Below are 27,462 nucleotides of genomic sequence, written 5' to 3'. Positions count from 1 at the left end.
ATTATGGAATCTATGGGGTCGCTATGAGTTGCAATCGACTCGACTGCAGTGGTTTTTTTTTTTTTTAAATAGGTAATATGGAAATATAGACTAAAATATCTATAGTGGAGAAAGTATATAGATAATTAAATCATTATGCAGCTAGTTGAAATATGGGCATTTAAATGTCCTTCTAATTCTTGAATTCTTTATTTTTGACTCCATTAATTCATGAATTGTTTATTCACTAAATATTTGTTTTTTACTTGTTAGATGAAAGTGGCTCATCTCTTTTATCAATCTGATTCACTTTGGCTTTTTTTTCCATTAGAAAATGTACTCCAGTTCTCTGATTCTTAGTCACACTCTCTTCATTATATGAATATAATTTTGTAACTACTTACATCTTCACCTAGCCCTGACCTAGGTAGGCAGAGATATGAAAGTCAGGATTTATCATGAGAAAGGGATATGTACCTTCCATTCTAAACCATTAAATCACTTGTCAGAAAACTGATTTTCTGAGGTGAGGAGAGTACTGTATTATCACCTAAACAAACTACATGTGTTACAACAGCAATACTAGAAAATTTAGAAGTAATACTAAGACAAAGAATACATCTTCCTTGCTGTAAATGTCATTTGGATTCAGTCTCTTAGACTAGTCTTATTAAAAATAAATAGCAACTTATAAATTTACAGTTTACAAATTCAGCTATAGGTAACCAGTTGTCATCGAGTCAGTTCCAACTCCTAGCAACCTCAGGTGTGTCAGAGTAGAACTATGCTTTATAGGGTTGTCAATAGCTGATTTTTTGGAAGTAGATCACCAGGACTTTCTTCCAAGGTGCCTCTACGTGAACTCGAATCTTTAACCTTTTGGTTAGCATTCAAGCACACCACCACCCAGGGACTCCTAGCTATAGTAACACATAAAATAGTTAGAAATGTGACTGTTGCATAGGTATTGTCTTGGCCTTAGACAAAAAAATTTAATACCAAGTAATAACATCATCACCAACACTTTAAGATAAAAAATTATTTCTGCTATCGTCATTTGTCATATTTTAAATAATTATAAAATATAACATTATATCTGCATCTCTCTTTTTCCACCAAGTAACATTTAATATGAAATATATAGAATAATATGTTTTGTATATAACCTTCAGTGTGTCAGAAAAACATAAACAGTTTTCTTCTAGATGATGGAAAAACTGATAATGTCATGCCTGGCATATTAAAAAATGGTAGATGGCAATACAATAAAGAAAGGAAAATACTGAAGCTTTAATTGAATTCATATTTTAAATGAAGCTGGAATAGAGCTAAATACAATGGATACTAGTATTCTAAAATCTCTCATTGGCATAGTGATAGCCCAATTAAAAAATAATTATTATTATTTGTGATAGATATAAAGTTCTGCGCTTAACCTAAAACAAATTACAGAAGTATAGAATTATGTAAATATAATTCAACAATAGACACCATAAACCATATTATAATATAATGTCTAAAATAAGGGAAAGGCTAGAACTATTCTCAGTGATTAGATGCTACCTGTGTCCCAAATCCAGAGAGATATTGTGATACTTGGAATTAAATAAAAATAAATGAGAGATCACTTTTTAAAGTTGTTATTATGATAAATATTACTTTAGTTTCATTATTTTAGTAACAGAAATAGACAAACTAGAGTGTCTAATGAAGGGAATTAGTATGGTAAAAGTAGAAGCGATATAAAAGGGAAATAAAAACAGATAAAAAACGTTTGCTATGTAAAATAAGAGCTCCTCCTTGTGCCTGTACTTTTCTTCTCCTTTTCCTTCACTCTGTTTCCGGAAAAATTCATTTCCAGGAAGTCAGAGGGATGTGGATGTTACAGTCAGTCAGAGCCTAGACTATAGCCAAAAAAAAAAAAAAAAAAAAACACAACACCTTTGTCATGGAATCTAATTCCAACTCATAACAACCTTACAAGACAGACTAGAACTGCACCATAGGGTTTCCAAGGAGTGGCTGGTGGATTTGAACTGCCGAACCTTTTGATTAGCAGCCATAGCTTTTAACCACTGTGCCAGCAGGGCCTCAGTCTATTTACATAAGTAATATGTAAATATTTATTAAATGCAGCAGACAAAGAAATAAAAAAAATATATCTTAGTCGGTAGGTCAATGAATATTATTATAATTTCAGGTTTAGTTTCAAGGTGCCCAAACCTCATTCAAGTAGAAAAACACAGGTAGTCCCCGATGTACTACAGGATTTCGTTCAGATGACTCTGTGATGGGTCATTTATGACATAAGTTGAATACCTCATCTTTTTTTCTCTTTAGTTTTCTCTTATTGTTTTTTATTATTACTATCTTTATAAATGATAATATTGAATATCTGTGATTGAACATCTGAGAATGATAACATCAGTAAATTACACCCTGCAACATTATATGTAGTACATACTACTAACAGTAAGATGTACAAAAAAATATATAGATGCTCATAAGTGCGGTTCATCTTAATGTGAATACATAGTATATCAGGAACTACTTGTACTGAAATATTGATTTAGGCAATTGGATTTAATCCCTATGTTTCTAGAGAAAACTCTCACTGGAATCATCCATGTGCAAGTCATCAGCACGTTGTTGAATGAGTGTGCAATTACAAACAGAAAAGTAGAGTGTAAAGGGCTGAAGGCTAGAAGGGAGTCTTAATACACACTAATAATGAAGATATTGGTAGGTAGATCATTTTCTGTAAAAATATCTCAAGATGAGTGTTAGTCAATGTCAATCTTAATGTACAGTTTCACTGTAGATTATTCACAGGAAACTATTCACAGGAAAACCCAGAGGCATAGGAAGTTCTAAAGGAAAAGAAAGTTGCGGATTGTTTAGAGAGGAAATTCGATCACTGAAGATTAGAAACAATCCTCTCCAGACTCAAAAAATGGTGGAGCTGGAGCTATCTGCTAGGTACTGGAAACAGATAAAAATATAACAGTTAGCATTTTTTAAAAAAAAAAAGAAATAATTTCCCTTTTTTTAAAAATGAAACAGTCAAGATTTTATAGTAGCTGTATAGTGAAATCTAATAATGCAGGTCTTCATACAACTAATGGAGGCAACATTCTGAATTCCAGAAATGTTGGAAGACAATTATGACAGCTGCAGAGAATGCATCAAATCAGAAAGTCATAATGTCAAAAATTCCTTAATAAAAAGTTTCTTCTATCTCCAATTATTGTAAGCCTGCTGGTAAACATGTACAAGATCAAGAATTTGGTTGCAGAGAGGGAAGGGGAAGATTTGCCTGAGTAATATAACAGCAACTGAATTAAAATTCTTTGATGTTAATTATAACTATTTATATAAGTCTGTGGCAAAAATCCCTGTTCTATATTCTAGATATTCCCAAGAGTGCAAGAATAGGAGACTATGTTGATGAAACTAATTACCTGGGAAAAATTATTTTAAAAAATTGCACTGGAAATGGCACTTCATTAATATGAATCAATAATGCGATTTGCTAAAAAGGGTAATGCAATCTTAGCCTGCAATAAGTGAACCAGCGCAAATCACAGGCAATAATAGTTCCACTGTACTCTAGTCTGTTCAAAATTAGTTTAAAATGTATGTATCTCTACAGTTCAGGTTTAAAAACATGCTAGACTATATTCCAAAAAATGGAGATCAGGAGCCATGCACAAAGCAAAACAGTTCTGTTTGGGATTATCTGTCTGTAGATACTTTGACTGGCTTTGCTCGGAATGCTCTTTCTCAGATCTTCTCACGATGGCTCTTTTTATCAGTCAGATCTCAGCACAGATATCACCTCCCGAAAGATGGATGCTATGACCACACACAGTATCTAATGTTGCCCCCTCCCAGGGCAACCTCTTCCCGTTACTCTGTTTAATTATCTTCACAGCAATACACATTATTCTATATTTATATATCTGGATTTGTCGGTAGTTTATCCTCCAGACAGCATACTTTATGGGAGCAGAAATTTTTCTCCCCAGCTTATTGCCATATCTCCAGCCAAGCAGTGTACTTAGCCCATCGTTAGTCATTTATATATATGAATGAAAAAATCATTTAATATATTGAGGATATTTGAACTAGAACTGTTTAAAGAAAAATACAACAGCTCGATTAAGACAGGGATGTGACTTTATCTGTGTTGTTTCAGAATACAAAGTGCGAAACAATAGTTTGAATTTGAAAAAACGCATATTTCATTTTACTGTAAGAAAGGGCTTGCATACAACTGCAATAGCCTTCAATGGAAAGAATTGCCATGCTAAAAATTCAAGTGGAAACTGCATATTTACCTGTTTGAGAATGGCCCAGATAACCTTTAAGAGCACTCCAAACACTCAGACTTTATTATGATACAATTCATAATTTGTTATGCATTATATTTCAAGAAGAAATTCTTTAAATGTTACCCAGTAATATATTATGCCCACTCCTAGGATTACTACTAAGTCCATTTATGCTCGTTTGGAACAGACTTTTTATATCTCCCCTCCTATACATTAAAAAAAAAAATTAGTAGTTTATGTAACAAAGGAATATAGACATTAAAATGAAACCAATAGCTCATCCATAACCAACTGCATTATTAATAGAAATTCTATCGCAAGTATGACTGTCTTCCCTGATATTGTTTTTGCCTTTTTAAGTGCAGAACTATGTATAGTTGTGATATTCATAAATTCATCTAATTTTAAACCCATTTATGTTTCCTGTTGCCAATATTTCTTGAATAGTGATCTTTATAGTTGTTTTACCTGCTCTATTAAAGTAAGCAATTACAAGTCATTTAATCTATTTTAAATATCCTCATTTGGATTTCAAAACGTATTTCTATTAGTCAGGTTTCTTTCTGTTGCAAGTAACAGAGTATCACCTTAAACTATTTTGAGCATAAAAATGATAATTTATTGGATTATATCCTAAAAATCCCTGATGTACACCTGGCTTTTCCCAACTGGATTCAGGGGATCACTTTTTCTCTTCCCATCACTTAAGGAGATTGTCTTTTGTTGGCTTCAAAGAGGCTATCTCCCTAGAAAATTACCAAATTATGTTCCACTAGTTTAGCAATCCCAGCAGAAATGAACTTATCTTTCACAACAGTTACAACAATTACTGAGCATTAACTTTCAGTGGTCCAGATTGAAATGGATAGATTTCTCCGGGTAGACGTGAACCTGAGCTAATCCCTGATCACACTTAACTAACAGAAGGGACTTATATATAATTGGGAGGGTTGGGGCATTGCTCTTAAATATATATATATTATACATATATATATATATATATATACACATTCTGTTACTAGAAGAAGGGTGAAAGAAGGAAAACAATAGTCCTTCACTACAGTACCTCTTCTTCCTGTGGTTGGGGAATTGACAGACATTTCTGAGATACATTGCTCGTGGCTTCATGACCATAATTTGGAATTCTGTTTTCTATGCCCTTCATTTTAATTCTTCATCTTAAATTAGTTTCTCATTTTACTATTTCCTGAAACAATCTTCCTTCCTTGATACACTGGTTCATTTTCATTGCACATTTGTGGTTCTGTCATATCCTTCTTGATGCATAGTGATCATAACCACATAGTCATTTATATAAAACTGGTGGAGAATTTTCTGTTACCTTTCTGAGAGCACCACATTTCATTGGCCTTTAAGACTGCTGCTAAATTTAAGGCCTAGTATTCTACAGTAAAATATTCCCAGGAGTTGTTTTTTTTCTTATTACCTAGAGCTCAGCACTTGGTTCATTTTACAAATACTTTATATGAGCGCTGCTCCCATGTAAAATATTTCAGTATATAATCAAAACAGTGGCAATATCTCCCTCCCACTCTCTCTCTCTCTCTATATATATATAAATAGATATACATTTCCCCATATATGTAAATATGGCATATACATTTATCATATATATGTGTGTATATATATGCTTGTGTATATATACAAATTTAACATTAACATAGATATAGCTAGACCACCATAAATCTAGCCTCTGAGATGTCACATTAAAACTTATCAGGTTATTAGAACAATTCTAAAATCTCTGAGGAATATTTTAAATCTTAATTGTAGGTACTATTAAAGTAACACACAGCATATTCCACAGGAAATTTATCGTTAGACATCACTTACTCTCACTTCTGGAGCAAGGACCGAAAACTTCTCGTGGTCTCTCTGTATTCCTGCAGGCTCGCAGCAACACACACACTACGTTTTTATCTACTTTCTGTTGTTTTTTCTCAACAGTCCTTTATTTTAGGTTCTGTGCCCCAGTTTGAATTAAGGCTCAGTGTTCTATAATTTTCTTGATTCCATGTGTATCCCTTCTCATGCACAAGGGTCATAGCTGTAATTTTTCAGAACTCACTCATATCAGCTGCTTATAAAGACAGGTTACTCAATAGCATCCCAAGTTTCTACAGAATATTCAATGGACGCTGGCACATTCCAATGGGTCCATGCTGATTTTGTCCATTTGAGTTTCTATTGTGCTCCTCAAACATGTTATTTATATTGTTATGTTGTATTTTCATTATTTATATATGTGTCGTCTCATCTTGACTCTGTTTGCTTCAAGGACTTTTCTCCATCTCTTCATTCCTCTCTATAGTTCAACACATATACTCGCATGTGTGCACACACATGCACACAAATATACGTAACAAATACATACACACACACAAATATACCTAACACATGTCAATGACCAACGATTACAGATTTACTGTTTGTAATAGTATATACACAAGTATACATATATACATAACACATACAAGTTATGGAATATGTTAAGGACTTAATAGTTGTTTGGTAAATAAATAAAATAATTTTAAGCACAATTTGACAAGTGCCTTACGTTTGAAGGTGGAGAACACCTTCTTAACAACAGTTTACAAAAGACAAGCATTCTGTTGGCATTTTTGTCATTTTCTCCCCAATCCCCTTAATCTCACAATCTTTTAGGTTTATTGAGATGTATTCTTCATTTTGATTAAAGGACAACAAACAACAGCAAACGTTTATTGAATATGTATGAGAAAAGCAGGAGTTAGATATTGAAGTGGGGAGAAATGATGTTGTGGGACCCACAGTTCTACTTGGAAAAAAAAAAATCAAATAAAATGGGACAGTGGATGATGGTGACCAGGAAGATTACTGAAAGTTCATGGGATATGGGAGCTTCTTGCCACAAAGTTCAATCACATTGTTTGATTTGCATTCTCAAGATCCGTTCAGATAGGGTGTTCTTAAGTACAGACCTATGTGTCTTGGGGATAGGACAGCAGCCTGGATAGAGAAATAAGGAAAGCTATAACACAATCAAACCCAAATCCGTTGCCCTCAAGTTGATACCAACTCACAGTGACACTGTAGGACAGAGTAGAACTGCCCTATGGGGTTTCCATGGCTGTAATCTTCACAGAAACAGATTGCCACATCTTTCTCTCACAGGGCAGCTGGTGGGTTTGAACGACTAATATTTTGGTTAGCAGCCGAGTACTGCACAGCTGCACCACCAAGGCTCCTTAGGAAAGCTATACGGGTGAAAAAAACTGTTTTACTTATGAAAATTTACTAATGACTTATAATATGCTCCTGGAGTATTTTTGTGCTTTGCGTATTTTGATTTATACATAACTTGTCATAATTTATGATTCCCTGAATGCTTTTAATATTTATATGTGCTACTCTTTCAGTATTTGCATCAGTTCAACACTGGACAGCCCCTAAAGAGTCCTACAGAGCCCAAATCCAGACAATTTAAAACCCCCTTTTTTTTTCTTTTAATGTTATTAACTTAGTTTACATTTGTATATAAATCTACTTATACCTTAGAAGTTGATCACTGTGAACTTGTTTCTGGATTTTTAGGATTTTGCCATTTTCAGCAAGCAAATATAGAATAGGATTCAAATTGTAATACAGATCCCTGTCAATGACCAACCATTACAGATATACTATTTGTAAGAATTCACCTTTTTCAGAAATTGTACTTCAGTGAATAGCATTAAAATTTAGTTTTTAATGAACATACTAACATTTTCAGCCTGTAAAATGTCATCATGAAAGCTCACTGATCCAATAGTTTTGTTATAAAGGTAATAAAGCCATTGAAATTGGACTTCCTTAAATTCAGGTGAGGAACTTCTTCTCATTAAGTGCTAACTACTACTGTATTCTAGAATGAGGTAGGGGCCTTTAGATGGCCTAGAACTAGGTTGTGACCCTTACATGGACATTCTTTATTGCTTATATAATAAGTTAAAGCTACTAAAAGCTTTGTTTGAAATTAGAGCGAGGATTTCTTTTCACTTTAATTCAAGAAAAAAGAACTTTAAGAAGAGCTTGACTTGTTGGAATTCCCAGAGGATTGGGGCGTAGAAATTGGTGTAAGACCAACATTTGAAGAAAGAGTGTGGCGGGTTAGTTGTTCTAATTACAAAATGCAAAGGGAATAACCAGTATTCCAGAGTTTATTAGAACGAAGAATGCATGTGTGTTTATCTCACAATAGGTGAGCACAGCCTGAGCCAAATCAAAAGGACTGTGTCAAAAAGAATGAGCTCTGGTGGCACAGTAATTAAGCGCTCAGCTGCTAACTGAAAGATCAGTAGTTCGAATACACCAGTTGCTTCACAGGAGAAAGATGTGACCGTCTGCTTCTGTAAAGTTTTACAGTCTTGGAAACCCTATGGGGCAGTTCTACTTTGTCATATAGGGTCTCTATGAGTCGGAATTTGACTCCACAGCAATGGGTTTGGGTGGTTTTTTTTGTTTGTTTGTTTTTAGTTTGTCTAAAAGGGTGAGGCAGAGGACTGATGATGGGATTCCAATTGAACACAATATGTTCAGGGTCTAATTGGGGAATTACAAATAACTAGGCAGACCAAAATGCATTACTTGCATCATGAGAAGAGTTTCAGAAAAATATGCTTTGAGAAAGCGTTAGCTTTAAATATCTGCAAAGAATTGAGGAATTCAATGCCAAATAATATCAGTACCTGTCAAGTAATAGATTTCCTGCCCTTTTCCTCTTTGCACGCTAGCCCCTATTCCCTTAAACCCTGGAGCAGCCTAAAGCAGCCTCTATATGGAGCTGGAGGAGAGTAATCATCTTGGCAGGGAAATAGAAAAGAAATTGTTTGTAAGGTCTTTTACCTCTGCAGCCTTCCTCTGAAGGTTTGTTTTGTTGGAAGGGACAAGATTTAATTTTGAATGGAATTCTTAGTTTTTTAATTATTATACTGGACAGATCTTGTTAATTACCAAAATGAGATTCTTCTTCTGTTTTGAAAGAAACGGATGATTTGGTACATACACATACACACACAAACACGCATACACTACCTGAGAACAACCAAAAGATGTTTAAAACCCGTTATCATCGAGTTGATTCTGACCATAGTGACCCTATCAAAAAGTTCATCTAGGGGCAGGAAAATTCTGTTCTCACAAGGAAGGTTACAATGAGTAGAGGAAGGGAGGAAAATAAATTTCTTTTCTGATTTTACCTTAATAATTCCACTCATTCAATGAAATAGTTCCATAAATAAACCCTAAATTATAAAGCATTAACAAAAATATCTTTCAATTGCTGTTTGAATGGAAAATCTAAAGGGTCAAACATCTAATATTAAATTTCTTAACATTATATAGGAAAAAAAATTGATTTTATAGAATCAATTTTACTTAAGTGGAGGCATCTTTCTAGGAAGGATTTTAGGAATATCCAGAATTATTTGAAATGTCAATAAGCTGTAAGATGGAGGTGACTGAAGTGTAAATGGAATTATCAATATATGTTTTGTGTCAATATCTACCAACACCTACCAACTCCCAAAACTGTTATTCACACTGTCCAATGGCAAGGAGAGTAGTATTCACACTTAAAAATCAATATTTGTAGGAAAAAAAAGTTATTAGTGATTGAATGAATAAATAAATGAATAAATGAAAGTGTATCTGAAATTTAAGAAAGGCATCTGAATAAACTCATTTGCCAGTGACTATTTTATTCTTATTAATGTCAAAAATAACAAGATCTGAGCTAGGAAGCTGTTCAGTGAAAAAGATTTCTGGATTGAAACAGATTCTTAAACATGACATTTGTGTCTACTCAAGGTGTTTAATGCAGTTAATTTAACACTTTTTGTCTCCCTTCCAGAGAGTAATCACGTTCCTTCCTTCCTGAACAGGCACTGATGTGAAATGCAGGGGAGAAAAGCCTTCATTTACCCATCCCCCATGCCGCTCCAGTAAAGGAACCAGAGCTACAGGGCAGAACTCTTAACAGAATTCAGAGCAAGTTCTCTCAAAGGAGATTCAAGGGTGTTCTTTTGGAAAAGGACAGATCATTGTTTATATTCATCACGGACTCCATGGCCTGCTCCTGGGTCAGTGGCAGAAAAACGGATACAAGGGAGTGAATGTGTGAAATTTACTTTCAAAATGTTACCAAAAGGAAATAAATGAAAAAAAAAAAAAAAACATGGAAGCTGCAGTGTCTTTTCCATATTTAGTCCTTGTCTTGGGCTCCATATTATAAAATAAATGAACAGACTTGATAATATCAAATGTCACTTCTACGTGTAAAATTGAAGGGACACCAATTTCTTATCTGGAAACTTAATGACCATTTTGGAAAATGAGAATGATGTTTTTTTAATTAAATGATAGTGTCTGTGTCACATACAAAGCACTGTATTAATATACTATATTAACATTCATTGGGACTGTCATTAATGGAAATATTTTAAGAACCATTTTTGCATACAGCTAATTGTCCTAGCATAGACTGAACTAATTTAAAATGAGTGTTTTTCAAAATCCAAAAAATAGGATGCTCTGAGATACTTTTTAAAATGAGTAACTATTAATTTCACCCTGAATACTTGTGTATTGTCTGTCTGAATAGTTTTTGGTTTATGTACCTTTTAGGTACAAGAAATTTTGAAGGTTTGTGTTTGTTTTTAAATTTGGTGGTTTTCTATTTGAAGACAATATGTAAGTAAAGAAGGCACAGCAAACATTAACTACCCAAACACAGGGTTTAATGAAAACTGTCAGAAGGCAAGGAGAGTGGGCATAAGAGAGAATCAATGCATGCAAAAGTATAAGCTTCATAAGACACATCAGTATGTTTCATACAATGGATAGTGTATTGAATATACACTAGGAGCCCTGGTACTCACTCAGGCTTGCCTATTATTAGGTGAGGATGGCAGGTACGTGACAGGTTCAGCCTGATCACAGGAGTAAATTTAAATATAAAGGCATATTTCAGTTCTTCTGAGGGATGCAGTGTGGCAGCTGGAGAGCATAGCCTGAGCACACGGGTGAGAAAGATGCTCAGAATAAGGTGACTCCTGGCAATTAATCACACATGTCAAGGAATAGTCAAGAGGATCTGTTGAATTTGACAAAATAAGGGAGTCATCATGCCCCTGAATAACAAAGCCTCCAAGTCCTCTTGTACTGTTGGCTACGTTTGTTCTAATCAGTGTGGCACTGTAATGGCATGCTAAATGGAAAAATAGAAGTTCAATAAATATCAACTAATTCATGAAATATAACATTAGTATTGTTGATTTTACTGTAATTAAAAAAAGTCAATAAATCAGTATGTGATTATGAAAAATGTATTTTTCGTCCCTTACATGTTTTGGGATAAAATTTTCAGGGGTACTTTTGCTCTCAGATTGTAGAGGCACATGGTGCCTTCTGGTTTGTTCCCATGTGTGGTTCTTATCCGAGTTAAGCTCATTCCTATGATTTACGTGGCTCCCACATTGTTAAAAACTTCACTTGCTTTTACTCTTCACTCTCCCCTATCCCTAGCAGCTCCTGTGTGCCTAATTTTATCAGGTTTGCTTGTGAAACATCTGTCTCATCCTGCCCCATTTCTAGTCCCCAGTTTGTACTCATTTAATTTCTCTACAAAACTGGCAGTTGTTTTCTAATGTAAACCTGTTCATAGCACTCCTCTGCTGAAGGGAATAGCTTTGATTATCAGCAGAATAAAATCATATTTTGATTTTAAAATGGGGTAAAAGTATATGTTTGACATGAACATATTATATGCAATTAAAGAGAATCTACAGTATCATCTAATTTTTTATTTTAAATAAAAAATAGCAAATTTTATATATTTTGAGTATATAAGCTTAAAGGATGTACTTCAATATCTTCACTTTGTCTCTAGTTAAGAATTATTTGTTCTTTTAATAATAAGAAGAGCACTCTCATGCTAAAAACATAAAAACAATGTGTTGGTTGCCTACTGTGTACAGTATCTAAGACTCTTCCCCAATCTTTCTCAGCAAAGTTTCTTAGCTCAGTTCTTGCAAATTCTCTATATCTCTTCCCTTGCCTTTTTATGCTCTAGTCACATGTGATAGCATGCATTCTGCAGAGAAACTCATGCCTTTCTACGTTTTCCTTTTGTTTATATTGTTCCTTCTGCCAGAAATGTTTTTCCCTTTTCTGACTGGTGGATTCCTACTTATCCTTTAAACCAAAAAACCAAACCCATTGCCACTGAGTCAATTCTGACTCATAGCGACCCTATAGGACAGAGCAGAACTGCATAGGGTATCCAAGAAGTGGCTAGTGAATTTGAATTGCAGATCTTTTGGTTAGCAGCCTGCGCTCTTAACCACGGCGTCACCAGGGCCCCACTTATCCTTTAGAATCCTTCAAATGTTAATTTTTCTCTCCCCTGTCATCACCAGGGAAATGAACCTCCTTTTCCTGGGTAAGCTATTACAAGAACCTGAAACTATCTAAGAGCTCTCAATTTGTACTACAGTTATTTTTAATTTTCTTGACTCCTTAATAAGCTCTGAGTTTTCTCAGACTGTATCATACATGGATTGTATTAGTTCTTTATTTTATCCACAGTCTATAGTGAAATACTCAGTACTTGGTTAGTTTTCAATAAACATTTGTTCAATGAATGTGAGAAAGGGTGGTGAGCAAGAAATGGACTGTTTGACTTTACATAGTTAGAAAAGTATTGCATTTGAATTTTTTATCTCAAAAATTCTGTTTGAATTAAAATAACATTTCTTTGCCTCTTTAATTACTTCCCTCATTCCACCCTCACACAAAATCACAGACAAACACATATTCCTGAGTTACTGAAAAATATCTTCTTTTATACGTTTGTAACTTTTTCTATAAAGAGGAGATTCCCTAGGAGGGAGAAACCATATAAAGCAGATTTGTACCTTTATTTCTCAATCTTACCCCTAGTCACCCTCTAAATACTTATGGTCTCAGAAATTATCTTTTATTAATGGCAGATTAATCTGAAAAAAAATCAAGGATTATCTCTAGCATTAGAGATGAATAAAAGCTTTAAACATAAATGATTTTGAAGTGGTATTTATACTGTCTCATAGGTTTCTTAAATGACTGTCCTCAATAATTATTTTTCTCAATAGAAAAATGTTAAATGATGAGATTAGGAAGAAGGAAAAAAGGTAAATCGGAGAGTACTGAGGGATAAGCTTTCAATTTTCATAGCAATTCTCATTCATCCCAGTATAGTTCACAGCAAACAATAAATACTAAATAGGTGTTTGTTACTTAAAATAATGGAAGTCACAAATATGAATTAAGCATTTACTGTCATTGCACAATTTTCTAGGCCTTGGGAATTCATAATTTAGTGAAGAAATAGTGTATATTGATTGTTTATTCAGCAAATGCTTAAGGAACACCTACTGAGTGTCAAACACTGAGAGCACTAAAGGTATAGAGGACAGCAAGCCAGGTGTGACTCCTGAATTCAAAAATCTTCCAGGTTGGTGTCATGATAGAATATTTAAATGCTATGAATATAAACTGAGAAAGCATTTATTTATACCTAACAAAAAAACCCCAGAAACAGTTTCTATCGAGTCAACTCTGACTTATGGTGACCTCATGTGTGCCAGAGTAGACCTGTGCTCCATCGGGTTTTCCATGGCTGATTTTTCAGAAGTATATCGTTAGGTCTTCCCTTGAGGCACCTCTGGGTAGACTCGAATCTCTAACCTTTTAGTTAGCAGCCAAGTGTGTTAACTATTCGCACTACTTAGGAACTCCAGTTCTACCTAAGGGAGAGTGAAATAATATTTGGAAATTTGTTAAGGATCTGCTGACGGATATGCCAAGTATTTCACAAAGATGTGCTATTTATGCTGCCTTGCTGGTTTCTTATAGTGCTGTTTGTTTCTGAAATACATCTTATAGTTTTACCTGTACTAAAATAGACCCATTCATTATAGAGTAATATGAAATTTTTAGTGCTATTCTATACTATTAAACAATATTTGTTCTAACTTGCTCTTATTGAGTTTATAAAGTGTGCTTTACACCACTATAATCTATCTATCTGCCATTTGTTTTTGTTTTGGTTAATAGCTTTGACTTACATGCCTGAAAAATGGAAAGCAAGTAATAGGTTTAACTACAAAGAAACAAAAGATGTATCACTCTGGATATTAAAATAGGAGTCATATTAGATGTTGGAGGACCTATCCAAGATGATTGAGAAAAGAGATAGTAAAGGTTATCATACATATTAGGATTAGCTAATTGACTTTCATATTATAAAAGGAATAAAAAAATGTAAATTAACTTGGGAGAGTAGCTAAAGAATTGCGTGAAATGTACTTGAAGGAAACTATACCTCAAGCAATTGCAAGTTTACTGTATTGTAAACTCCTTTGCTATGCTGCAAACACAGTCCCATGAGGTTCATGCTATGAAGGTCCTGTAAAAAACTGATCCTCCAATCCAGTGAAAAGAGAATCATTAAAAGAAGTTCAATATGTGGGGCAATGGAGTTAAGAAGCAAGTAGTCAGAAGAAATGACCTAGATATGTATGCCTCATTCTGGGGCTTTAAGATTATTACAAGATGAGGCTAGCACCAGGACAGCATTTGAGGAAGAGAGAGGAAACAGAAACTTAAAGGGAAGCAGTTGTTGGAAGTATACTCCATTTTAATAGTAGTGAAGGTTATGTACTTATTTTAAATAGCTTTGCTATGGGTTGGAAAAATATCATTAATATAATCAAATGAAAACAAAGAAAGAAAACTGGAGAACATGCACTTGAGTATAAGCAGGATTATATTTTTATAGTTCCTATTCACTAATTTTAAAATTTGACTTAATGTGTACTTATCTTATCTGCAAACCTCAGCTATCTAGAACATAGCCAAGAAGCAAGAAGCATAAAAATACTGTAAATAACCATTTTTTGAAATTTTATTCACTTTATTAACGGTAGAACACCTAGCATCCTCATTCCTATTTAACAGTCAAATTTTTCTACTTCTCTCTATCTCTACCCCATCCCCCAGTCCACAAGGGATTAGACCAAATAGTTTAAAAATGACTTAGAGGATATTTCTGCTTCTGAATACAAGGGAGTAGATTATAGAAAAATAAGGCTTCTGTATGTAATATTAGGGCATAAAGATAAAATGCTAAAGAAACATCATTTCTAGAGTTGTCGGGGAAGATTTTGAGGAACCAAGGAGAGACAAGCAGACTTTCTGCAAGAGCTCTTTTCTTGGTGATTTGCTGATTCTGTGAGAAGGGAAAACGTCTGTGAGGTCAGGCACAGAACAGTTACTAAGAGGTCAGAAAGCCAGCAGTGTTTTCAGTAATTTCCTAAGTTTCAGGAGAAAAAATAGAGTTCAGAGCTGCAATGGCAGCCAGAAGTTGAGAGGCCAAAATCTCAGAAAAAGCAAAGCGTAGAGAAGTTGGACAAAACGTTACGATTTTCCCTTCAGGCATTTACTGAATTCTTAAACTGTGCAGGGAAGGAGGCAAAGTTATTAATCAGAAAGTTATTCAAAAGCATTAAATATTTTTGGACAATCTTGAAGTATTGTAAATATTTAAAAAAAGAGAGAGAGAGAACATACCAAGAAGAAGGGCCCTTGGTAAACAACCCATGAGTTAGCTCAGTCCAAGTGAATTCAAATAATTTGTCCCCACTCTAGCATGTTAACAAAAGGATGAAAGGCTACTCTCTAGAGAAAGATAAAATTATTCAAAATCTCCACAAGTATTAGTGCAGAATGTCCCATGATCTATCAAAAAATATCCAGGATACCAAGAAAAAGTATTAGGGGAAAAATTTGACAAGAAAAAGTGACTTGGAGAAATCCTAGTGGTTAAGAGCTTGGCTGCTAACCAAAAGGTCGGCAGTTCAAATCCGTCAGCTGCTCCTTGGAAAACCTATGGGCAGTTCTATTTATAGGGTCAATAGAAGCTGGAATCTACTCGACAGAAACAAGTTTTGTTTTTTTTACGAGGGATATATTTTAAAGTAAGTGTGATTTGAATTTAAGAAAATGTTTCATATAATGCAGAATTTCACCAGAAAACTAGACTGTATAAAAACAACAGAATCGATATTATTTTTACAACTTAAAAATTGAGTAACTCAAACAAACAAACAAAAAAATAGTTGGGTTTAACAACAAACTGGACACATCAAAAGAGAAGTTTAATGAACCAGGAGTGAAGATGAATAGAAAATATCCTGACTAATGCATCTATGGTAGAAGCACAGAAAATAGATAAAAGGAAATAAGAGACATAACTTAGCTTCCTAGTGCTACTGCAATGCAAATACCACAACTGAATAACTTTTAAAGAAAAAAATAAAACGTATTTTCTAACAGTTCTGGAGATAAAAGTCCAAATCAGGTCTCAGCTCTGTCAATTCTTTCCTTATTGATAACTCTGAGCATTCCTTGATTCTTTGGAGGTCCTCACATGACATCTGTCTTCCCCCCTTTGAGTAGTGTGTGTGTGTGTGTGTGTGTGTGTGTGTCTGTGTCTGTGTCTGTGTCTGTGTCTGTATCTAATCTGCTCTTTTTATAACTCAGAAGTGATCAGATTTAAAACCTACCCTACTAGGGTATATATAATTAATACATCAAAGAAAACCTTATTTCAGAACAGGATTACATCTACAGGTATAGAGGTTAGGATTTCAACATGTATTGGGAGGGATGCAATTTAATTGATGACAAGACACATAAAGAGAAAGTGAACCGGTCTAACATACTTGCAATATGAGTTCCAAAAGGAGAAGAAAATAGGGTAGAGCAGAGCAATATTTGTTGATGGCCAAGAATTCTCAAAGACTAACAAAAGACATCAACCCACAGACTCAAGAAATGCTGCAAAATCCAAATAGGATAGATGACAAAGAAAGGAGCACCTCACTAACATGATCAGGGATTTGTATCTTGGTAAACTGAAGAAATGTTGGTATCACTGAAGAAACAGAGACGCCTGAATGGAAGATGATTTGAGGGAAAACATGGTGAGCTTGGTCGTGGAAATGATCAGAAAGGAGGTAAAGAAGTAGCAGAGACAGATGCTCTCATGAGATGTCTGCAAGAAATTTCAAACGAGGCATCCCCCATTATCAACGGAAATGCCTCTAAGCCACAGTGGGGGGAGTAGCTTCAGGAAATAGGAGAGAGGCAATTTGGAGAACTTGGGTTCTTTACCCAAGTCTTCAGAAGGTGAACTCACTTGGACTTCACTTGGTTTATATAAAATTAAAGTGTTAGCGGAAATAATTGTTGTTATATGTATATCTTTGTGTGCATATAACAACATAGCATTTTATTTTTGTCAGTGTTTTCACATATTTTGTCTCTTCTATTTCATAATCATTCTTTGAAAGAGATAGGACAGATATTAAAAAAAAAAAATCTATTTCAACCACAGTGGAACTGATCTTTAGAAAAGTTAAGTGTGTTGTATAGGATCCCTCTTGCTTTGACATTCTAGTACTCTAATGGAAGAAGGAATTATTTTTTAAATTAAAAAAAATCATATCTTTGAAAGTTTCATAATATTAAGGAATTATAATTAATACTTTTAGGAGTGATAATGGCATATGGTTATGTTTTTAAGAGTCTTTATCTTTTAGAGATACATACTAAAAAAGTTTGTAACTATCATACCTGGAACTTGCATCAGAGTACTACAGGATGTGAGGGAGTAGGTGAAGATACAGATGCAACAAGATTGACCTTAAGTTAATGATTGTTAATGCTGAGTAAGGAGTACATGGGGAGTTCGTTATACTGTTTTCCCAACAAGAAAATAGCAAAGACAATCTTGAAGAAAATAATAAAGCTGGAGGACGTATACTATCACAGTCAAGACATACATAACTACACTAATGAAAACATTGTGATATTGACCAATTGAAAAGAGTAGAAAAATAATAGAAACAGACCTATACACGTTTTGTTGTTAGGTGCCATTGAGTCAGTTCAGACTTATAGCAACCCTACGTACAACAGAGCAAAACACTGCCTGATTCTGCACCATCCTCACATCCTACATGTGTAGTGACCTGATTTATGACAAAGTTTATGCTGTAATGTGATTGGGGAGAATGGGAAGTCTTTTCAATAAATAGTCATGGGTCAACTGAATATACATGTGAGAAAAAAATCAATCTTGCCTTCTACTCCAAAAGATGTTAAGAAACAGATTCCAGATGGATAATAGATGTAAACATGAAAGTCAGAAAAATAAATATTACAGAAGAAAACATACAGTGTCTTCATGACCTTGGGATAGATAGAATTTTTAAAACTGGGTCACCAAAAGCACTAACGGTAAAGAAAAAATAAAAAAATAAATAAACACAACACATGGTACTACATTAACATTAATATCTTAATATCTTCTGTTTATCAAATGCTTACTTGAGTGAATATTCCTTTCATTGCTGAGGGAGAACTTAATGGCAAATGACATTCAGAGAAAGGAGAGTTCAATTTAAATCAAGACAAGTAATTGAAAACCTTATATATGGATAGGTCATTTTTATAGTTGCATAAGTCAGATGAGACCTAGAAGAAAGGTGATCAGGAGATATACATTTGTTAGTTGTCAGGATATAGTTATTATATAAAGCCTCGAGGATATGTGAATCCAGTTAGAGAAATCTGTAGAGAAGATTCCTAGGATCTAGACTTGAGGTTCAACCTTTTTAGAATTTAGTGCCTGAAAATGAGCCTAAGAAGGAACAGTGAAAATAAGTACAAGAAAAACATGAGTGTTTTGTTATAAAATGTAAGTGATGCAAGTTCTCCAAGAAGCAGCAAGTACCATATTTTTACGCAAATAGCACACACCTTCTACATTTGTTTGCCAACTGTACCCTCCCCCCGAGAGCTATTTCTGTAAGCGAGCTATGTCAATTTTTTTTTCAACACTGTGTAAAAAGAAATTGGCTTAGCAGCCCTTATGAAAATACTTTGCAGAAGAGGGCACAGTTAGCAAGCTAAAGTAGAAAGCATGCATTATTTGCATGAAAATACGGTAGTCAAACCAAGAATTATGGTGAAAAGGGAATTAAAACAAAGACATAAATATTCATTGTATTCGGTTAAGATCTTTGACAAGAATGGTTTCAGAGTGTCTTTGTGGTAAGAGTCAGATGTGAATGGGTTTCAGAGTCAATCATGTTCCACATCTGGCATTACAGCAGATTAGAGACTCGAGGATACTGAGATTCAAACAATTCAGATATAGGATAAAAGAGTTAAAAACAATTTTAGTGCATTGCTAAGCTGCACAAAAGTAAAAACTACACTGAAATTAAAAATGAATTTAAACCAGAAAACTGGGGGAGATAAGTGAGTGCCAGTGCTAGTTTTCAGCTGGAGGGTTCTGCCAAATCTAGGGACTTTGAGGTTCTGCTTTAATGACTACATAAAACATAAAGGACAGAAGATAACGCTTAGGGCCTGCCCAAGACACAGAATCAAATTGGGGACCGACCCCTCACAAAGCAGAAGACTAACAGCTTAATGAAAAATCAACCCCACTGCACAGAGAGGGACAGATTGGAAAACTTAAAAATCTTGACCCTGGCAATGAAAGGAGGCACAAATTCCCCCTGTGCATTCATAACCTCTAGCTGGCTTTTACTTGTGGCGAAAAACCAAGAAGAGAACGTAATTCTAAGTTCTCCAGGTGATTAATATATTTTACCATATTACAAAAGAAAGGGTAAGGATCATATTATTACCTTAATAAATGAAGGAAAATGTTCAATCAAATTCAACATTCATTCTTTATAAAGAGCTTTTTAGCAAAAGAGGAACAGAAAGCCTTTTTCAGTTTAAAAAAATGAGTACGAAAATAATTAACAAACATCACACCTGATTGAGGAAAAAATAGAAACATTGCTTTTAACATCAGGAATAATTCAAGGATGCCTGCTATCACTACTCCTAATTAAACATGACAATGAGGTCCTAACCAGTGCAGATAAAGGAGAGAGAGAGAGAGGAAAAAATAAAAAAGATGAAAGTAGATGTAAGAAATGGAACTGACCTTTTATTATTTATGTAAATTATGATTCTTTACACCAAAATCCCCCTAAAACTCAACATTTTGGTTTGTAGCCAATCTCTTAACCACTGTGCCACCAGGGCTCTGATAAATTAATAGATATAATGGAGATTTCAGCAAGGTTTAAATTACAAAAAACGACTGCATTTCTAAATCTATCAGGAAACAAGCAGTAAATGTCTTAATAAAATAAAATAAAAAGTGACCATTTACAATAGCAACCCAAAATGCAATTTTTTTTTAAGTGTGCAAAATCTGTAGAGAGCAAATTTTACTGTGAGACATTAAAGAAAATCTGACAAAGGGGAGAAATATCCAATTTCATGGATTTGGGAATTCAGCATTGTTATAACGTAAGTGATTACCAAATAGGTACAGTTTGACTACATTTCCACTAATGTTACACATATGGTTTGTTTTATTTAACTATATTTTGTGGCAACTAGCAATCTGACTTGGAAATTTTTTTACCAAAGAGCAAAGGGCCAAGAATAGGTAACCACATTCATAAAAAAAGAACAATGCAGAAAGACTGACTTTTCCAGACATTAAAAGCAGCTATAAAGCTAAAGTAATTAACACGGAGAATTTAACATGGTAAGAGACAAATGGAGTTCTTGGGTAGTGCCAAAGGTCAATGCGTCAACACACTCAGCAGCTAACGGAAAGGTTGGAGGCTGGAATCCACCCAGTGGGGCCTTGAAAAAAAGGCCTGACAATCTACTTCTGAAAAATCAGTCATTGAAAACTCTATAGAGCACAGTTCTACTCTGACACATGCGGGGTCACCATGAGTTGGAATCAAGAGTATGGCAACTGGTGGTCTTGGACAAATAGCCAAAGGCGACCGAAGAAAGAAATTAACCCTAGTCTAGAAATAAGCCTATGCATATGTGGACACCTGATTTGAGATAGAGTAAGAGTGGCAGGGAGATGTGGAAACAACTAACTCTTCAACAAATGATAATGTGAAATCGTGTGAGTAACAATCAACTATTAATGGTGACTGGTTTGGGATGAAGACAATATAATATTTTCTTCTTTGCATTTTCTTTTAAAAAAATATTTTCCTAAATGGAAAAAAAATCACAAATATGAATAAAAATAGTAAATGATAGGTGTGGAAGTGAAGATTAAAAAAAAATAAACTCTTGAAATTTGGCTACGAAGAAAAACACAGCATTTAGACACTAACTTGAGGGGATACAAGAACAAGAGGAAATAACTTTTAATGTAGGGATGTACAGCATATTTATAGGTTGATAGGAATGATCTCGTGAAGAGCAAACATTTCATGATGCAGAAGGGTAAAGAGATCAGTTACCTAAAAGTTGGTCAGTCTACAGAACTCTTAATCCTCTAAAATGCAATATAAATGAAGCATAATTATAATTCAGACATTGAGACTATGGACTGAAATCGCACCACATTCTTTCCCAAGTCTTATTATATTGCAGAAAGAATATATGAAAGAGAAAAATGCTGGAATATTTCTGGAATAATCTTTTTGACATGAAAAATATAATGAAGTCATAGTGTAAGATACAGGAGTGTAGATATCATGGGACCAAAGGAGACACTTTGATACGATTTTACTCCCTCTTGATAGAAGTTAGAGTTATTCTTTAGAGTTTCTCATTCACAGACAGGGCCCAGGATCTATCGAGCCACAGAAGAACTTATAAATATGTGAGAGGCAGAAGAATGGCTGAAATTAAAGTTATAGTAATCCTTCCTTAACCCCCTGAAGTAAATCCTGCGTACTTCTTTCTGGCTTTTTTTTTTTTTTTTTTGCCAACCATGAAATTTTTATTTTAACTCACATGAATTAATTAAAAAAAAAAAAAATGTCTAGGGGTAGGTAAAAAGAAAAGAAAACTGGTTGATGTTACCACTGTCCACCAAAATCTGGTCCTTCTCTGTTTCTGAGCACATGAGAAGGTTGCACTCAAAGACTGATCATGGAATTTGTTTTGGCCAATCACATGTGAGGAGGAGTGAGCTTTTTTACTCCTAGGTGGAAGTTAGCATTCCGTTTTCCAACCTGTCTCTTCTTTCCTTGCTGCAGTGATTGTGAAAGTATGTGGTGATGTGCAGGTGGCATAAATTCAAAGCAGAGCAGAATGGGGTAGACTCACAGTGGAATCTGTGAGAGCAAAAATAAATCTTTGTTAGATTATTACTACAGCATAATCTAGAACATCTTTAATGAACTAAGAAGCTAATTTACAAGGTCAGAAAAAACCCATTGCTGTCAAGTCAATTCTGACTCCCAGGGCTCTAATCTTTACGGAAGCAAACTGCTACATTCGTGAAGTGGCTAGTGGGTTTGAACCTCTGGCCTCCTGGTTAACAGAGAGTGCTTAATCACTATGACCCCAGAGCTCCTAAAACAGAAGGTAAAACAGGAGAGTTAAATCCCTGGAGAAATAAAGGAAGCTGAGTAGATACCAAATCTTCAACATATCCTTGAGTCTTAGGAAGAAAGCAGTTGGATATGTAAGAAAGTGGAGGAAATACTATGTCAGGTATAGCTCAGGGTACTCATTCCTTTCTATTGAGATTGGGCTTGAATGTTATCAGTTATTAATTCATTAACAAAATTGTATCTTTTTTTTTCTATTTTAAATATCTTAGTATCTTTGGGACCAGAAAGCTGGCATCTAGAATTTTGAGTCAGAAATTTGAAAGATTTTAATACGCATATTATTTAAAAAATAAAATGAAATTTCTGGCATTTTATTAATTCCTTGAAGGAGATTAACTGGTGAAATTTAGAGTGAATAAGAAATGATAATTAGAAATTAAGTATCACGTACCAATTGTTGATATTTTAAGAAAATATACCACATCATTGGTCTTTTTGTATTTTTGTGTGGCTTTCTTATTTTATTTTAAGCACCTTAGTCTACTTTATTCAAATTTCAAAAAAAAAAAAAAAACTATTAACCATTGCAACTGAAAATACTCCAACCAAGGGATCTCAGAAACCTAATTGTCATGGTTGGGAGACACTTCTGAATATAGCAGTGAGAAAAAACTATTTGTCAGTGAATTCCAGGCATGTCATAGAAAAAAGACTCACACACTGTCTTTCCTTGTTCCCTCCTTATTGACTTTTAATATTAAGACATGCAATGATTTTGTTTTTATTCCAAGGGCCAGTTTACAGAAAACAATAAACTTACTAAAAATAATACTGCACTATTTCAAAAAATCAAACGAGAAAATAAACCTCTCAAAATTCAGATTGCCTCTTTGTCCTTACATTGGCTTACTTTTAAGAATATACTAAAGAAGCCTTTTAAACTTCATCAGAAAAGCCTCATACCAGTTAATGATAGTGTGGGAGAGAATAGGTTTTGCTATGTTTGAATTCCATTAGAGCATTGTGGGTTTTCACTTCCTAAGTGGACCTTTTAACTTCCGAAGTAAATCCTTTGAGGTCTAAGCTTATTTGCTCTCAGCAAAAATATGGTTTCAGTGACTAAAACAAAAAAAAAAAAGAAAAAAATCAGCTTTTTTTTTTTCTTTAAAGACAATAGTAAATTTTTTAAAGCATACACTTAGGAAAGTTTCTCTGTCATGAACACATAGCTGAAATTTATTTTAAAATTAAATTGTAAGTCATAATGTATAAGTTTAAAATTTCAATTAAATAGAATACAGCTAACAGAACAGTTAATCAATCGCAATTTTATTTTTATTTCACTTATAGGAGGAAGTACTCTATAATAGTAAAAAAAAAAAACCTTATAACTACAGTATGATAAAAGTAAAACAAAGAAAGCATGAAAGTCATTTCATACCTCATGATACAGTTCTTTTCCAAATTGTGCTACTTGGTTTTAATTTAGAACAGATTAAATTCTAGAGTCTCAAGCAAGACAAAGGTGGTTTGGCCTAACTATGGTCATTGATAAATACACATTAGATAAATTCATGATTAAATGAGACAGAATACATAAAAATAATGTTGATCTTTTTATATCCATTATATCGATCATATCTATTCAAAAATTGCTTAATCAATAATTTTCCTTAAGTATTACATCATTCTTATTTATTAATTTGATTCAAGTTTCAGATTAGACAAGGGGGACTGGCCATTAACATTTATCTCCTCACCTCATGAAAACTCACTAAAATAGGAATTAAAGCTCTAAACCCATAGAGAGCAAAAGAACAGGAGAGGAAATGACAGCTGTAGAGAGAGGCGTTTCCTCACTTAGCTGATTTACAACCTAAAGCCTGCAGGGGGCATGGCTGATGCAAACAACCAATTGTTTTCAGAGATCCTGGGAACTTGGAGTTATGAAGAAGGCAGGGAGGGATAAAAGCTGAAAACAGGAGATTGGATAGAAGTCTGTATTTGAACTCTACTTCCAGGTCACTTCAACCACGTATACCCTCCTGGCATGAAAGGTTTCTTGTTTTTTAGAACTCAGTACTTGGGAACTAGAAGCAGAGACAGTAGGAGCCATGTTTAGGGTGGTAAAGAGGATTGAGTGAAAAGTAGAATCCAAGCCCTCTTTCTCTGTCCTCTCCCAGAATAAACATGTCAATCTGGTATGTATGTATTCTTGCAAGCAACAGGAAATTAGGTGGTGCAGTGGTTAAAGTAATCCGAGAAGCTGGACTATATGAAGAAGAACGGGGCATCAGGATTGGAGGAAGACTCATTAACAACCTGCGTTATGCAGATGACACAACCTTTCTTGCTGAAAGTGAAGAGGACTTCAAGCACTTACTGATGAAGATCAAAGACCACAGCCTTCAGTATGGATTACACCTCAACATAAAAAAAACAAAAATCCTCACAACTGGACCAATAAGCAACAACATGATATATGGAGAAAAGATTGAGGCTGTCAATTATTTCATTTTACTTGGATCCACAATCAACACCCATGGAAGCATCAGTCAAGAAATCAAAAGACGCATTGCATTGGGCAAATCTGCTGCAAAAGACCTCTTTAAAGTGTTGACAAGCAAAGATGTCATCTTGAGGACTAAGGTGCGCCTGACCCAAGCCATAGTGTTTCCAATCGCCTCATATGCATGTGAAAGCTGCACAATGAATAAGGAAGACTGAAGAATTGATGCCTTTGAATTGTGGTGTTGGCAAAGAATATTGACTATACCACGGACTACCAAAAGAACAAACAAATCTGTCTAGGAAGAAGTACAACCAGAATGCTCCTTAGAAGCAAGGATGGTGAGACTTTGGATATGTTATCAGGAGGGATCAGTCCCTGGAGAAGGACATCATGCTTGGTAGAGTAGAGGGTTAGCAAAAAAGAGGAAGGCCCTCAAGGAGATGGATTGACACAGTGGCTGCAACAATGGGCTCAAGCATAGCAACAATTATGAGGATAGCACAGGACCCGGCACTGTTTCTCTCTGTAGTACATAGGGTCGCTATGAATCAGAGCCGACTAAACAGCACTTAAAGGTTAAAGAGCTCAGTTGTTAACAAAAAGGTTGGTAGTTCCAATCCACCATCCACTCCTTGGATGACCTATGGGGCAGTTCTACTCTGCCCTATAGGGTCAGTCTAAGTCCAAATCCAGTGGACCACAACAGGTTTGTTTTTTTTGGTTTTACTAAAGAAAGATTGGCTTATTGTGGTTCATACCACAGTAAAAGAATGTCCAATCAACAAATCCTTTGCAGACAGCTACCAATCAGCATCAAGTGTCTCACTTTTAAATGTAACTGGGCAGCTAAGGTTTACCAAACTTTTGAGGAAAGCCACCAGTATGAAAGAGAGTGACCAAAACTAACAAAATATAAAGTTGAGAAACAGAGCCAATGAATGAAGTAAAAAAAATAAAGTTAAAACTAATAGCCTTATGAAGAGATGAGAAGATATTACATCCTTAAAATAAATGCCCTATTCAAGGAATAATGACAGAAAAAGAAAGAGCTTGGAATAAAATAAAAGCTTTTAATTAATGAATTGAATGATGGAGTTGATATAATTTGGCACTGCAACTTCAGCTTAGAAAATACAGCCAGCAAATGCAGAACACAAAAGATACAGAGAAGCAAGAACGAGTTTTGTTTCTATTAAGCCATTTCTTTCTTCTAGGAAAACTGGCGGCTAATGTTTACTAAACATTTTATTAAAGCATATTAATTCGAATGATAGGAATGATACTTAAAATAAACACTGATCATTTAAATAACACGAATCAGATTTACTTGTATTTTACTATGTGTTGGTGAAATAAGACTCATTTAATTTTTATATTTCTTTTCAGATTTTGACGTCAAGGTTTTTAAGTCTTTTAAAATTTGCTGATTTTTACAATATTTCTTATATTCTGGAAGATTTTGCACAGCATTGAGGTGATCACAAAAATTAGAAATATCTACTGTAAAAATCACCTCTTTCAAGAGTTTAAAATAATTATTTTATCATTTATATTTCCCTGGCTATTCTTCTGTTGAAACATTTTGTTTTGTTTTTAATATTTTAATAGATTTTTTTGAGTTATATTTTTCCAGATTTTTTTTCTTTCTTAGATTTTCAAATGTACTAGCATATTGTCTTAGTTTTGCTGGTCTGTCATGACAAAATACCATACACTGATTAAGTTTAAAGAACAGAAGTGTATTTTCTCACAGTGCAGCAGGCTAGAAGTCCACATCAGGATATCAACTGTATCAATTTCTTCTGAGGGCTTTGAGACCTTATCAATTCTGTATCCATCAATTCCTTCAGAGGGCTTTGTTTCATGCCTCTCTCCAAGCTACTGGTTTCTTCTGGCAATACTTGGTTTTCCTTTTTTTTTTATTTTTAATTACTTTTTAAATGAAAACATGTGATTAATTTGCCTCAGAAAACAGCTGTAGCCAAATCTTAAAACCTTCAAAAGGAGTAAAAAACAGGAAGACCCAGGTCTCCGGCAAGATGGCGGTCTAGGCAGAAGCACCACGCCGTCCCTCCACAACAAAGATCCGAAAAACTAAGCCAAACAGAGAATCAACAATCCTGAAACCCTAGAACATCAAATG

At 34.4% G+C, this 27,462-nt stretch overlaps 1 protein-coding gene across 5 annotated transcripts in view; it reads right to left on the bottom strand.

Moving 5' to 3' along the window:
• LOC101352400 (N-deacetylase and N-sulfotransferase 4) overlaps nucleotides 1-27,462 on the bottom strand; it is a 493,510-nt gene that overhangs the window by 408,353 nt on the left and 57,695 nt on the right. The window contains exons 2-3 of one of the 5 annotated variants that reach the window (XM_023740186.1): nucleotides 23,771-23,926; nucleotides 22,484-22,585 (exon numbers count right to left, since the gene is read on the bottom strand). The exons of the other annotated variants lie outside the window; for them this stretch is intronic. The gene's annotated coding sequence lies outside the window, so the exon portion shown is untranslated. The remainder of the gene's footprint in view (nucleotides 1-22,483; nucleotides 22,586-23,770; nucleotides 23,927-27,462) is intronic. 5 annotated transcript variants of the gene reach the window in all.

The sequence above is a fragment of the Trichechus manatus genome, unplaced genomic scaffold (assembly GCF_000243295.1).
Source record: "Trichechus manatus latirostris isolate Lorelei unplaced genomic scaffold, TriManLat1.0 scaffold00150, whole genome shotgun sequence".
Lineage (NCBI taxonomy): Eukaryota > Metazoa > Chordata > Mammalia > Sirenia > Trichechidae > Trichechus > Trichechus manatus.
The sequence above is the reverse complement of the archived record's forward strand: the minus strand, read 5'-3'. Positions and strand labels throughout refer to the sequence as shown.